Raw genomic sequence first — 15,956 nt, 5'->3', positions numbered from 1 at the left:
CCAGGGTGCGAGGGCTTCCGTAGTTGTGGTGTGTGGGCTCAGTAGTTGTGGCTCACGGGCTTAGTTGCTCCACAGCATGTGGGATCTCCCTGGACGAGGGATTGAACCCGTGTCCCCTGCGTTGGCAGGCGGATTCTTAACTACTGTGCCACCAGGGAAGCCCCTACGCTCTTCATTTAAAATCATGATTTCAAATTATTTGCTCTGTGTTGAAAAATAAAATTCAAATTTACCTTCAGTGCAAAGATTTGTGGTATTTAAGGGTATTCCAAAGAAGGCGCGTTTGGCTCTGAAGAAGCGTAAAAATGTAACGCTTGTGTGTGTTTCTTGGAGTCATGAATCTTTTCACCATTTTAAGGCCAACGCATTTTTCTGCTGTGAAATGTCCGTTCTTGCTCACTTTCCTATCGGGTCTGTGATCTCGTGTGTTGATTCGTTGGCACCCTTGTTTATTAAAAATGTAACCTCTTGCTTATGCTTGTAGGTTACAAATACCTCTGTTTGGTTATTTTGTCTTTGGCCTGTGCTTCATTGAAGACATATTTTATTTTTATGTAATAAAATGTATTGATATCTTTATTTTTTTAAAAAAATTATTTTTGTTAATCTTTTATTTTACCTTCTGGAGTCTTGTATCATACTTTAGAAAGAACTTCCCCTCTCAAATTATTTTAAAAAGTATTCATATTTTCATTTACTACTTTCATGCTTTTGTTTTCTCCAGTTACATGTTGATTTACCTAGAATTTATTCTGCTGTGGATTGACTAACTTTTCAGGTGGCTATTTAGTTGTCTCAGGACCACACGTGGACTAATCCCTTCCCTGATTACTTGAAGTGCTGTTTTTATCAGTATACTCCTGTATAAACTTGAGCGTATTTCTGGGTTTTCTAGTTCGCCCGTTGGTCTATTTACGCACCAGTACTACCCCACCACCATGAGCCTTTTTCCTCAGATGTTTTTTGTGGCTATCTTTGATTTTTTACCTTGTCTAGTTAAGAAAGTATGCAACCTGTTCTGATCCTTTTTTCAAGATCATTTACCTGGCATGGCTCTGCCCGCCCTCTCATTGCAAACCTGCCGAATCCCTCTGCTTTAGTCAGGTTCCTGTCCTGTGATTCAATCTGACAGTCTTTTTCTTTTAAAAGGTGAGTTGAGCTTATTTAAGGACATTTGTTGATAGGAAGGACATGGTTAGTGTTAGTTTTGTCATCATATTTCTCGTTACAGTTCCTGGTTATAATTAATTCTCCTTAAGAAGACCCGCTCTGCGCCCTTCATTGCGATGTGTCTTCATTGGGAAGGGCGATGTTTCTGTTCCGGGAGGTGGGTGCGCCCGGCCTTCTCTCCTCTCGTGGCCGTGCTCCTGCCCCCTCTGCTGTGCTGCCCTCTTCCCTTAGTTTGCGTGTTCTGTCCGCACTGTGTCCTGGCACAGCTCCTGTGCTGGTTCCTTCCTGAAGATGACTCACCTTCATGGGGCACGTGCTCCCCGGGTCAGCTGTTTACAGGGGGCTCCGTTGGGGGCGGGGCCTGTCCAGCTGGCATCACTGCCCCCAGCCCCCGGGCGGGCGTGAGGAGCAAGGCCTGGTCTGGGGGCTCTGACTGCTTCTTTTTCATGCTGCGGCCTGACGCCCACACTCCGTTCCTCCCTGGGGACGTGACACGTACTCTGAAGCTTTGTGGCCTGCAGCCTCTCAGGGTCTCCTGCTCCCCGCATCTCTCCCGTCCATGGAGCTTAGACTCGTAGCCGACGCCTCATTTCTCCTCGCTTTGTTGGAGGTGGAATGTGTCTCTCCTTCTCCTTTCCTTGGTTTGTTTGTGCTCCCAGAAGAGGGGAGACGCTGCTTCTGCTCTGCTGTTCAGCCTGTGCGGCTCGCTTGCGCGTGTCCCGTAAACTGGCGCCGACGGGTCCTCTGTCCCCAGATCCCCTCGGGCCGGGTCTGGGTGGCGCGTCCCCTCCCGACATCCTCAGCCTCCATGGCGTCTGTCTCCTGAGCCACGTCTTTCTCCTGCTCGGAAGTTTCCCTCTGCTGCGTCCTAGTGATTTCTCGCCCTTCTTCTTTTCTCTCTGAAGCCCTAGGGGCCAGACGTTCCACTCCCGAGCTGTCACCGCAGCCCTCACCTCTCCTGTGTGTCTCCCCATCGCACCACGTGTGAGCGGCGTCCTGGCCGCCAGCTCTTCCTTGGGATCTCAGTTCAGCAATCGTATTTTAATTTCTTTCCTGTTCTCTGCCTGCTCGAGGATAGCGTCCTGTTCTTGCGTGATGGACGTGCAATGTTTTCTGGAATGTTTCTGAGGACAATAATTCGACTTTTAACTCTCTCCTGTTTCCTGCGTGGCTGTCTGCTCCAAGGTCAGTGTCTCTGCGGAGCTCCGTCTCTCTCCTCTGTGTGCTGACCTCCTTCTGGACGGCTGTAGGCGGAGAAGCAGCCGCTCTTGAGGAGCCGCCGTGGGTTTCTCTGAGTTCTCCGAGTGGAGAGGTAAGCTGTGGCTGTGTCCACAGACGGGGTTTGTTGCTTTATTTCGGTAGACGTGTGAGGAGCTAACTGGGCAGTAGGCTGGCAACTCCCCCTCCTCCCTACCCCCCACAGACCCCACCTCAAAGCAGAATGAGGAAAACTTTGCTACAAGCTGTAGCCCAACCCAGGTCTTTGAAGGTGTCTGCCCCTTGGGCGGGGTGTGGGGCCTAAGGGCAGGTGCGGGGAGCTCGTTCACAGCCACTGCACCCAGTGACACCCACCCTCAGGCCCTCCAGGGTCCCCCCTGCAGGGTGACACCCGCCTTCACGGTGCCTCCCCGCCTTCCGGTCCTTTCCACCCTCAGAACCCGCCCAGCCTCCCGACTCTGTCCTCACTGCTGTCACGGGTCCATCCCTGCAGGTGTTTCCTTCCCGGCTGGGGAGGCCTGAGGAAGAAGGAGGCCCAGACATCTGGGGGCGTCCAGCCACTTCACCACCCCCACTGTGGAAATGAAATCGGCCCGTCCCTCTTCTAGGAGCCCGAGGAACGCTGAGACGGAGTAATTGCGTCTCCGGTCTTTCTCTGGAAGCAGCACCCGGCAGCAGGCTGTCTTCTTAAAATCCCCTCTGTTGCGGATTCATTTTCCACACGATGCGTCAGGGCCCTCGTGCATCTTTCCTTTGTCCTATTGTCTGGTAGTTCGTTTTCAGCTTGTGCTGAAATGCGTGGACGGTTTCCGTCTTCACACACCTCCGTGTCGCTATTGAACGTCGCCCTTTTGGATGAGTCGGTCTCCTAGTAAAGGCCAGTGCTGGTGCGGGGGGCCTCACACACCCGCAGGGTACGCGGAAGGGCGCCGACGGCTCCGTGTTGAATCCGGGCTGCGTGGAGCTCCCGGGAGACCCGTCTGGCTCTCCTGGACGCCCTGCGGCGTGCGGCGGCCCCTCCACCCTCTGCCTGGGCCACCTCATCCCTGTTAGGGTGCTTCGTGGTGTGAGTAGATACCTTCTGGCTTCACTCGCACGCCGAGTATAAAGAGAAGGAAAGACAGCCCCTGCCGACCGCGTCCGCTGCTCCGCCGGTGTTCCACCTCCGCGGCTCAGCCGAGTCAGGAAGAACTGTGCTGCTTCGTTCCCAGTTCGCTGACCTCTCTAAAATGAGACGTCACAGCAAATTCCTACTCCGTGCTCACAGGCAAAACATCCATCACGTGTCTTGACCATTAACTTTCACAGTTACGATCCCAGCCATGGATTACTTGGTTTTCCATAGTTTCTGCGAGTCCCACGACGTTTTCTTCAAACAAAAAGCACAAAATCAACATATGAAACGTGTCCAGGAAGAGTCACTCTGACTGGATGTGGAAGGCTGTCGGGGTCCTGCCCTCTCAGCCTCACACCCTCTGGTGCCCAGGGACCATGCTCAGGAGACGTCTGTCCGGCAGAGAACTCGGGAAAAGAAAGCAATTTGCAGAGAAAGAAAAGGTGTACGTAGAGACGGATCCTGAAGCCGATATGCTTTGGTCCTGGGGGAGGGGTGTCAGAAAGAAAAGAGGTTAAAGTTACAAAAAGAAAACCGCTAGTATCTTGCCAAAACCTCGGGGCTGGCGTCTTGGGGTCGCAGCGCAGTGAGGGCTCTGGACTTCAGCTCCTTTAACTTGAGGGCAAATCTGCATTTTTCCTGCGGAGGGGCCCGCGGTACAGGAGCAGGTGGGAAGCGAGCAAGGCGAGCTCAGGGGTGGGGGGGGGGGACAGGGACCTTTGGGTCTGACAGGGAGCAAGTCAGATCTTGAAAATGTTCCTTGGTGTGGTCTCCATGGAGGCGCGAGGTCGGGGACCTGATTGAAAGGGCCCCGGAAGCTCACGCAGCAGAGGAAGCAGCTTGTGGCAGCTGGTGAACCAGGGGAAGGAGGGGGACACCACAGCCCCGCCAGCCCAGCCCCTGCCCTCCCCTTCCCAGGCCACTGCCCGCGACACTGCGCAACGCAAAGCCTTGGCCCTCACCTCCTGACCACTCGGTTTTGTCCTGGAAGAAACAAGCTTTAAGAACAGACCCCCTTGCTGATCACGGAACGATGACCACAGGGGCGGCTGCGGAGGGCGGGTGGCCACACGTACAACGAGCGACCCAGCTGCGCCAGCTGCAGGGCGCCACCCCCGCCACCCTGGGCCCAGAAGCAGCCCCGCCGGGTCACCCGCCACGCCAGCCCAGCCCGCCCACAGCGATGGCCACACGGAGACGCGGCCGGCGGCAGGTCCCCCAGAACCGCTTTCCCACGCGGAGGCCCTCGTGGCGGCGCGGGTGGATGACGCTCTTCTCACCTCTCATGTTTCTTCTCAACTGGAGGAGAGGGTGCCGTTTACTCTCCAGGCGCACGTTCTCCTCTTCCCCAAAGCGTTGCCGAAAATGCTCATGACCCACTTCCTCGTTTTCATGAGGGAGAAAATGGTTTCTTTATCTTACAGTCGCATCCGTGTGAAAACGGCAGCAAGCGACAGTGGGATTGAGAGCCTGGGGCCTGGTTCCTCCCCTGGGCTCCCAGCGTGCTCACGGGCGTCTTCTGGAAGGTCCCCTGGACGCAGCCCCCAGGGCCCAGAACACACACATCTTGTTCAGCCTGTGCCCTGCAGAGCCCAAACGTCAAGGGCTATTGAGACAGTGTCTGTGGCCACCGGTGCAGGTCAAGGGCGCTCCCGGGGGCCTTCCTGGCGGGTGGTGCCTGAGCATCCGTCCCTACCCTGCAGAAGCGGGAGCTTTGCCGAAGGCCACACTGCAGGACCTGTCACGGGTGATAAAAAGTAGCTGCTCTAAAATAGCACAAACGCCCTTAAGGCCTTGCTGCCATCTTTAGCAAGATGGAAACGTGAACCGGTGCGGAGGCCCTGCAGGACGGGGTGCTCGGTCAAACCCGGGCGCCCGTGGTGTGGGCAGCCCGGCTCTGACCTCGGAGGCCCTGCCCTCTCTGCCCCCTGGGAGCCACTCACAGCATCCCTGCGTTGCCTGGTTTCCCAGTAAAAGTTGCCTGAAAATTCAGATCCACGCTCACTCAGCCTGGCTTGGAAGAGGGAGGGAGACACAGAAGGGAGGCTGCCCTTCAGGTCCTTTCAGACACTCTTCCTGGGAACGCTCTGTGGCCTGAAATGGTCTCCGTGGTTGGTGCTTTCTCTGCACGTGGGCTCCTCGCTGCGGGGCCCTGAGGGCAGCGAGGGGCTGTGCGACCAGAAACCGGGGGGCCCCGGGGAGTCTGTGTGCTTTACAGGAGGCTCTGGGGTGGGGGGTGACGCACGGCTGGAATTCTCGAGGCTCAGTAAATGCGGGCGGGGCGTCCGGGAGGAGGGATGGTCTGCAGCCGGTGGGATCAAGGCCTACGTTGCACATCAAGCAGATTTTTTTAGAGTAAGCACGCAAATACGATAAATCCATTTTAAATATTAAAACTCGCTTCTTTCCCACCTGTAACAAATTAACTTTCCAGGGCATCCTCCAGGCTCCAAGCACACCCGACTGCCACAGGCTGTAAGAGGGACGGTCTCCTACCTGCTTCACTGGGTTACCATCACTGCCATCACAGGAGTTCGGCTGCACTACATCCCGTCATGCGAATGTGATCATGCCCCACAGAGGACACTGCAGGCTCGCGGCTCCACGAGCAGTAAAATTAGAAACACTGAAATTCAGCATTTGTGTATACAACTTTTCTTGTCTTCCGGATGAATTCCCTAAGAACATATCCACAGCAGGATTAACAGATCTAAGTGAATCTTTTCAGGACTAACATTCGTGAGAAAGGGCTGCATAAGTGAGGCTACACAACCCCACCATCGCTGATTACTGGCAACTACAATTCCTTGTGTTCGAAACACCCAACAAACATATCCAGCTTATCCTGAAGCACACTTGAGGGTCACAGGAAGATCCCTGTCTTGTTCCCGACCTTGGAGCCCATCCAAACACACGCGGTTCCCAGTCGCCTCGGTCGTTGGCTCAGCGCAGCCTCACTGCAGCGTCACCTGGTCCTGTGAAACGCGCGGGGACTTCCTTACAGCTCGTATATGGTTAAATTTTGCAAATTTTGTAAATGCTCCTCCTGTATTGAAAATTTTTGTAGTTTCCTGTCCCCTGCAGATATTTCCGATTTCATTTCTTTTTCCCTTAAAACACAGTCAGCGCTGTGGTCCTATAACTTTCTCACCATTTCAGCCGCTGTCGTCTCTAGGAGTCGGTTCTGAGGTTTCTGCTGGTTCTACTCACGTTGATTCACTTCACAAGACGCTCGTGCCCTGGAGACACTGGGAAAGTTCGGGGCCTTGGAGGGAGGCCCTGCTTTTTCTCGGCACCTGGGGACGCCCCGTGCAGGGCTGCTTCGGCCAGTCTCGCAGGTGAGGGTGTGTGGCTACAGGGTCCCCCGCTCCGGGCTGCTCCACAGGAACGGGCGGTTGCTCTTGGAGACTGGTTTTGACTCCCCTTTTCCCGAGAGTGCAGCCTTGGTCTCCTGTGGGCCCCCCCTAGTTTTCAGGATCTACCCCCAGGAAGAGCCCCCCGTGTGCTGGCTCAGGACCCTGGGTCCTTTGACTGTAGCCTTGACTCCTAAGTCAGCTCTTTGATGCACTTAAGACCCTATCTGTGTTTTCAGGTATTCTTGGTGCCCAGGGAACCGCCGCCCCGCACTGGACGTAGGTGCCCGGTGTCTTCACCAAGGCCCCTCAGTGACCCACGCTCACCAGAGGCCACGGGGGGCCCCTCGTTATTTCTGAGAACAAACATCTGCGGGCCAGTTTCCCTCCGAAAGCGTATGAGTCTGAGGCAGTTTGAGTTTGTGTTTAAACTCATCTGTCCTGGGAAGGAAGAAGGAAGACCGTGGCTCTGTGCTGCTCTCACTGCCCCCGCAGGACGGCAGAGGAACAGGAAAGCTGGTTATAGTCACAGGACACAAGAAAAGAATTAGGAATATTAAGGATTTAATTAACGTAGATTATATCACGAATGCTTGATCCTAAGTATACATCACAGTGCGTCTTGGACAAGGGCTTCACGTACTCACGGCATTGCTCAGCAACATTTCAAGGCATTACTAATAAAATCAATTTTCAAGTCAATATTTGGCCAAAACATTGATTAAGGCTGAGCCGAACACACAGGTATCATGTGAACAATCAAATCGAAAGCAGGCTTTGGTGTTGACTTTCTTCAGAGCATGAGTAGAAACTGTATAATATTAAACATTCGAACCTAGGACCAGGTAAAAAATTCTCTACTTAAAAGTTCACAAAATGCAAAGTGGTATCACAGATCGGGTCTTGGACAGAAAAGGAACGTCAGTGGAAACTGACATTGTCTCCTGCTACTAATTAAACTCCAGGTCTTCCAATCTTCCACTTTCATGAGTAATTCTTTGATGTGTGTAAATCCTTGTCCATGTTTCAGAGTCTTTCCTCAGGACAAGCACCAAGGACCTCTGGGCTGACTGCCTTTTCTGGTCTGATCTTGTTGAGAACATGTTGAAAACTAAGCCTTAGCTCGAGCCTGGGAGCCAGGTCAGCGAGCTGCCGGCAACCATCCTGGCTCACGGGGCACGTCCGGCCTTTGCAGGCCCTCTGCGCTGCCCCTAACAGCAAACGTGAGTCGAGCGGCCGGGTCCTCCTCGAGAGCAAGGCCAGGTGGACAGGCAGCACCCAGCAGCGTGGGCAGCACAACCACAGCTGCGAAGCCCTCAAACACCCTTATCCTGCCCAGTGTCTCCTCTGCCCTCAACCCCAGGGCTGTCCACACAGGCGCGAGCAAACTGGACAGAGTGGCCTCCCCGCCCAGGCACCGGGCAGGATGCTGAGGTTGTCAAAAATCTCTCAGCCTGTGTGGCCAACAGGCTTCTGGAAAAGAAAGACAAGAGTCATGCAGACCCAGCCCCGCAATTGAACAAAAAGCCTCAGATTCCCAGCTGGGGACTCAGATGCTAACATCAGTCCCACTCTCCATCATCATTAATGCAGATGTCCATCGAGCACCTCCTGACCACTGGGTTCAGTCAATGCCCACAGCTGGGTAAAGACAATGAACTATTTTAACAGAATTCCTCTGACCGTGGCGTGCAGGTTTCATAGGTTAGGAAACCTTAATGAAGCCCGTGTCTTCAAGTGCCAACTGTATTTTTTAGGCAGTAGTTCTTACATCCATCTTCTACTGTATGCACATAGCTTTCTAAAGTTAATACTTGTGAACAATTCTGAACTAAAATAAATTAGCTCTTTTAATAATTTACTCTATTCAGATAACTTTTTAACTTTCAGCATATCAACACTTTTACCAACCTGCAAAGTCTTCTACCAAATTTTTGAAGATTAGAACCAGTTAAGTATGCTGTAGCTCAGCTGCCTGGAGCAGGGCAGGAGAGAGTCATATTCTGATTTTATTCACGTCTTATTTTTCCCAAGTCTGACTCAACGTAAGCTTGGCTAATTCTCTTTCAGACGGATGGCCGCTAATATGTAGAACTCGATTCCTCATACAATGCCCCTTTTCTACACTTGACTTACACACAGCTGAACACGAGTTCCCATTCACTAATTCTGCACTGCAGAGTTTTTGTAATAGATACTGTAATGCAATGAAGACCAGCATTTTGAAATGAAAATGATCCTGCTATTTTGTCATTAACCAATTCCTCTAACTGTCATCTCCAAAATGACGCCTATGATTTTGACAAAGGTGAGTGAATCTGCAGACAAGCTCTCATCGCTGTGCTTCCTTTGTCTCAGAAAACCCATCCCAAGCCGACGAAAGCTGGGGAGAGAGGAATAGCTTAAAATGGCTGAGACTTTCTGTGGCTCATCTTCCCGTCCGTTGGAAAAGCATTCAGTGAGGATCTGACAGCTAAGCTGCAAATACAAGCACTTGGAGCTGCCCGAGTCACTATAAAAGTCGCAGACAGAAGGGGAGGGGCTGAGGAGGGGAGGAGACCGTGGGGAGAGAGAGGAGGAAAAGACCGGGGTGGGGGAGTGGAAAGGGAGGTGAGTCGGGGGGTAAATTCTTGACCTTATTCACGAGTGTGGGGTGGTGAGGAGCGCTCTTCAAAATGGCATTGAGGAAATACCCGCTGGAGGGAAGGACATTCAATCCCTCTCTGCCCCGTGCCAGGCCACCCTCTGGCCTCTTCCCCTCCCTGGAGCTTGGATGCCATGGCGACGGGCACGTGACCCAGCAAACACAGTCTCTCCGCAGGGCAGGGGGCTCGTCTCTGCTGCCGGAGATGCGCCGAGCCCCCCGGCTGACTCTTCCCCGTGGCGGGGGCTGCCTGCGGGGCACGTGGGAAAAAGCCTACCAGGATCACAGGAGAAAGGTAAGGGGGCAGGTGCACAGAGCAGCACCCCAGATGCCAGGGCTACCCTGGAAGTCCAAGGCAAATGTTCTTTTCGGAAGTGGAACAGTTGAAATGACATTTCCTTAAAAGGTTGGTCATATATGTTGCCATACAATAAAAATTCCATTACATAGACGAAGGTTTTCAAGTGTTTTAGGGCCAGCCTTTCTCAATCATGGCACATGTTTATAGAGTGCTCAGCTTTTCCCGAAGGACCCAAAAGACAGAAACAGCGTCCTGCAGTGGGGACTGGGAGCTGACTTTTGTCTTTATTAGGAGATGCGTTCTTATTTCCGTGTGTCTGATGCACATGTGGATCTTGTTTGAGAAGGAGGCCCCGTGGTCCCAAGTGGCCGGGCGGTCTTCTGCCCCAGAGACCTCGCAGAGCCGTCCAAGTGCAGGGCGTTCGCCGCCAAGGCTGAGAAACGCTCTGAAGACGCGCCCGTTCTGGGCACCAGGGTGCCCTGAGAGGGTCTGAAGGGGCTCCCCAGGAGTGAAAGCAGTGCTGCCCGCTGTGCCCTCGCCTGGCCCTGCCCCCGTGTCCCCATGAGAGCCCCACGGAGCCTCTCGGCCGCGGCCCGGGCTCACCTCCCCTCCCTGCAGCGACCCCTGGTTCCGGAGCCCCCCCGCCACCTCTGCGCGCAAGGCCCGCACGCGGCCCGTCCCTGTGCCTCGCTCTCCCGCCTCGGGTCACTGCGTGACTGATGGGACGTGTTCACCAGGTCCCCTTGCTTGTGTCGCCCAGTCTGGGAGGGCGGTGGCCCGGTGCCGTCACCCAGAGCATGTCGTGCGCTCAGCAAAGAGCTCTTGGTGGGGGAGGACTCACCAGCTATCCATCTCCCCCGTTCTTCTCCCACACGCCGAGTGGGTCCGTCTCTCTGCCTGGGGAGGAGCCCCGGGGATGGAAGGGACCCTGGTGCCGCTCGTGGGAGGGCTGTGCCCGCAGCGCCTGCAGTCAGGCCCCTCGCCCCGCCCCCGTCTCAGCAGGGCCTCAGCCTCAGAACCTCAACACCGGTTCATGATGTAGATACAATTAAACTCACCTTAATAAAATAGAAATCGCGACTGATATTCCCTTAACGTAAGCCTGGGGCCGTCTCCACCCCTCCTCCCCCAGCCCAGCAGGCTCCCCGCCGCCGCCCCCATGGCCCTGGGCGACCGTGCCAGCCTGAGACCGCCCGGCCTCATCCGGCCTTGCCCTCCCCCACAGCACAGCGGCGGAGGACCTCTCCCTTGCTCTGCTGTCAGGGGTCCCCTCACTTCAGGGCATGAGTGCCGCCTCCTGAGCGTGTGAGCCAAGCCCTCGGCCGCCTCCTGGCTCTGCGCGCACCGGCTCCAACACCACGCGGCCCCGTGGGTCCGCGTCGCAGATGCCTGGTGCTCACGCCGGCGCGTGGGGCAGACGGTGGAGGTGCCGCTTCCAGATCATCGGCTGAGAGGTGCCAGCAGCTGGAGATCACGTTCCCAGTGCCCTCAGCCCAGAAGCTGCCCGATGGGAGCTCAGGTTAACACCTGGTAGGAGCGTCTGGGTCACACCACCCGCTTTCTGCAGGTGCAGGAGGCCCGGCCGCTGGTGGACACCCGCGCCCCACCGACCCTGAGCCACCTCCACCTGAGACTCGGAAAGCTCAAGGTAACTTTCAGTTCTGTCCCAGTGACTGTTACAGCTAACAAAACACAGAAAATGTCAGCTCAAACCCCAGCAAAATGGAAAGGGCAGCCTCCTCAGGAATAATAAGTCACGTATCAAAATAAATAAAATGCCTCTGAGTAACCAGTTGAGCCTGTCTCGCCTGGAGAGCAGTGGTGGTGATTGCACCAGGAATCTTTCTCTCGTCTCCCTCTGACCTGGCAGGGATCCGGGAAGAGGGGGGGTACGCACAGCGGCGGTTTATTCGGTGCGGATCTAGAGTAATTAATTAGCATCGTTCCTTTAAACCAGCCCATTTCGTGACCACCTCAGCATATTTATTCCTCGAGGCGTAAGCCATCTGGTGAGCGTAAGAATCCCACGGTTCTGCTGGCGGCCGTGCCTCCGGAAGCACCAGGCTGTGTGCGTCTCCTGTGCCTGCGGCTGACGGCCTAGCTGGGCAGAACGAGCGAAGTGCGACTCAGCAGATCAATCCATTTAAACCCTGAAGCAAGAGGATTTTCTTTTCCTCTGGCCTCAAATCTTTTCTTCTGAACACTATAAAATCTGTCTCTTAAAGTATGAAGTGATTCCTTTCTATTTCACTGACACAGCTCAGAGTTTTTGAGTACGACCTAATTTCACAAAGAATCACACCACCCTCCATGTTACTTCCACTGAGAGTAAAATTTGTGAAATTTGGTCCCATCCTAACGGATCCCAGTTCCCAGACACAGGCGCCTGCACCGTCCCTCAGGAAGCTGCTCTAGCAGCGCTGCCTGTTGCGTGAGGAGGTGGCCTACAGCCCTGGAAAGGAATCCTCTAGATAGACCTGGGTGCAGCGCGGCCCAGACTCGGCCCCCGTGTGTCTGTGCAGCTGGAGGAGGGCCGGCTCTCCGTCATCGACAGGGACAACCGTGTGCTGCTGGAGAAGGTGTCCTGCATCATGAGGACAGGGGGACAGGCCCGCAGCAGAGACTCCCGCGTGCACAGGAGGTAAGGGGGCCCCCACCCACAGGCAGCGCAGGGCGCGCGGAACCCGCCCACCAGCCGAAGCCAGGCGCCTCTGCCCCCCCCAGAGAGAGCGCTGCACGCTGTCCGGGAACCGAGGTTTTACCTGGGCCTCAAGCACTAGCTCTCCTGGCTGCAGGCTCCGGGTCCGCACGGACCCTCTGGGCCTGTTAAAGCTGTGACTCTTTAACCCTCACAGTGACCCAGAGACAGAGAGGCCATTGCGTTCCCGGTTTACAGACGGGGAAACTGAGGCCCAGGAGCCACGGAACCGGCAGCGCGGCAGGTAGAACGTGAGGGAGCACCGCTTCCTGGGGGAGCGGCTGTGCCCGGTGGTTCTCAAAGGTTCCATTTCCAGAAGCAGCACAGGTTTTTGCTTTTCTGCCGGCAGACCCCTGGGCCCAATATCTGGAAAGAGTATGGAAGGTCATCTACTCCTGTGTCCAGCAGACGCCCACTCACAGCCTGGGTGCTGGTTCTGCCTTCTCATAACCCCGGTTTTTACCAAAAGTGGAGTTCTCGGTGGAGGTGGGGAACAGCGGCTGTCATGGTCTTTAAATCGCCATACAAATGCTTAGAGACAGTCGTGAATCCTGAAAGCCCCTCTTCTGCAAGGCAAACCACCTCTGTCCCCTGTGCCCTGCAGATCCCCAGGCCGTGCTCACTGGCCCCATCAGAGTTCTTTCACTCAGTGACCCTGGTGGGTTATTGGAAGGAAGGCCGCTTTCTTCAGAAGCGTTCAATCCTTTGATAACCTGTAGCCTGTACAATGTTTTCTTGAACATTATGTAGTGGGTTTGTCACATGTTCTAATAAGATGGCATCATTTATTAGAACCTCTTATTAGGCCTCTTATTAGGTCCCCAGATAAACTGAGAATTTCCACTTTCACAAACGATGCAGAAGTGGCCATCTTTATGCACTAATTTTCATGCAGACTCTTTTGTCCTACTCTATGTGTGGAACGAAATTGCTGACTTTTCATTGTTTTTGACCTACAAAAATGTCAATGTCCTCTCTCTTCTAGCCAGAACTCTTTCCCCAGTCTTATGTCTCCTTTACGCCTGATCACTTTTGTCTGCCCCGTGTTACCCCCGGTCTCCCTAACCTCCCCACACCAAGGGTGCCCTTTCTGCCCCTGTCTTCACATCAGTGCCACTCCAAGCTGCTCATCCTTTCGTGCCCACAGCTTCAGCTGAACAGGTGATTGCACCTCGACGTTCCACATGAGCCAGGCTCACTGGACCTTGTGCTCCAGCACCACCGCCAATGCGCTCTGTGACCCCGGACACATCTTCCACCTCAGCAGGGCTAATGACAGTGCCTGCCTCTAAGGACAGAGTGAGACATTCACATTTCATAGGTTCTAAGACACGCTTGCCCACCACACACACACACACACACACACACACACACACACACACACACGGCACACGGCTCTGAAGAGGGTTACATCTTACAGAGCACGGCATGGTTTTGCTAGGAGCAATTTTCTTTCTGGTGGCATATAAAGCAATGGATGGCACCTGTTATCAATGGAATGACGTGTATGATGTATTTAGAACCGTGCCCAGTCAACGTGCTGACGGCGGCAGTGAGGGGGCGCCCCACCGTCCCTCCCTGTTTCAATAACGCCCCCCCCCCGGGTTCATCGGTCACCTCATCCCAGGGCCTGCACGGCCCTCCCCGCGCTCCTCCCCCCCCCCGCCGCCCACCAGGGCCAGCGGCTCCCGGCCCCTCCTCTCGGGCAGCCCCTCCCTCATCTGCGCGCCGCGGCCTGGCTCTGGCCCCCGTGTTCTCACCTGGACTGCCGCAGGGGGCTCCCAGTCAAGGCCCCTCCAGTCTCACCCTGGTTCCTCCTCCACCCTCTCTCAAGAAACCCTCCTACAATGCACGTGTGGGTGTGGTTTGAAACCACCGATGGCTCCCCACTGCCCTCGAGACAATTCAGAACTGCTCTGTCAACCTCCTGCTCACCTTCCCAGACACGCCAGGCCACCTGCAACGACCTTCCTCTCCTTCTGGCCCGTGACACCCACTGTGCCTTCAGGCTCTGTCCCAGCATCACGTGTCCTGATTGCTGCCCCCTCCCACTGCCCTCAGGAGGCCCTTAGTGTCCCCACCCCTGGGTCCCCAGGGCACTGGCAGCACCCTCTGCATTTTCTCCTCTACCCATCGTCTTTCCAACCGGCCATAAGGTCCCCGAGTTCAGGGCTGTGTTTGTTCACCTCCCGAAGCCCAGCTCCTCTCAACGAGGCGCCTGGAGAAGGGTGAGCTTCCAACCATCCACGAAGCAAGGGAACGAGAAGGGACACTCCTGCTCTGGGAGCCCTTCCTGCCCGGAAGCTACTCGGCTTGTTGTCTTGAAATGAGGACTCTGTCACAGGCTTTAACTCTCTCCATACTTCAACATCTGTGCTGTTTGTTGGAGTCTAAACAGGGAGAAAAGAGAAAAGGAGCTTCGCAGAGTGCAGAGAGGAAAGAAAACCATTCTGGAAAGCATCGTAAACTCAGAGCCAAGCTCTGGAGCTCAGAGCCGGGACTCCGTCACCAGGGATCCTGGGAGGGGGCTGACGCGCCGCCGCCTGAGAAGGTGCTGCGCTTTCCCTTTCCTTTTCCACCCACAGCTGTTTGAGACTCCCCTTCCCTTCACCAGATCCATCAGACATACAGACGCACAGATTCTTTGCTATTTTAGGGCATTTTATTCTATTGTCGGCAAGCGTATGCCAAACGGTCTCATCCTAATAAGAGAAGACACAGAACAACCACCCAGCTGATGAATTCATCACTGTTTCCTCACCAAAAAAAAATGATAAGGAGATAAACATGAGCTCAGCTGATTGATCATAGGTTGTGGGAGAAAGATTTGGTGAAAATACTTCCGAGCAGGATGGTCTGCATAAACCTTAGTGGGAACTTAGGTGGCGATCCTGAAACAGCAGTCACACACACATCCAGAAAGGCAGAGAAAATGGATCATTGGAACGCACTTGCCAGATAATTTAAACTCTAAACTCCCCTCTTCATCTGGCAAAACCATAATTCCAAATGAAAATAATATTTCAATTTTGTCATTAATTATCCTGTTTATGAATGTCCCAATGAATCAAATTAAAGAGCCGTAAAATCTTCACTCACCACCCCCACCCCCGTCTGTGAACACAGCCATCGTGTTTCAGGGACTCGCTTTCCCTTGAAATCTAGTCCATCACAGGGAACAGTGCAGACAGCAAGGTTTGAATAAACCCTCGGAGCCCAGGCCCCCACCCCAGGCCTGAGCTGCCCACGGGCCCATCTCCCCCTGCCCACCCCCACGGCTGCTGGGCCTCAGGCGCTCGAGTCGGACTTGGCTCTGCCAACGCCTGTCCCCTTGCCTGCGGGGGACCTCGAGAAGCCCCAGCCTTTCTGCCTGCCTGCCTCGGACATTTCTCACAGAATCTGGAGGTCTGGGGAGAGCAAGCACCTTTCACAAAGATGCGTAACTAATAAGCAATTAC

The sequence above is a fragment of the Hippopotamus amphibius genome, chromosome 14 (assembly GCF_030028045.1).
Source record: "Hippopotamus amphibius kiboko isolate mHipAmp2 chromosome 14, mHipAmp2.hap2, whole genome shotgun sequence".
Lineage (NCBI taxonomy): Eukaryota > Metazoa > Chordata > Mammalia > Artiodactyla > Hippopotamidae > Hippopotamus > Hippopotamus amphibius.
This window is presented reverse-complemented; position numbering follows the sequence as displayed.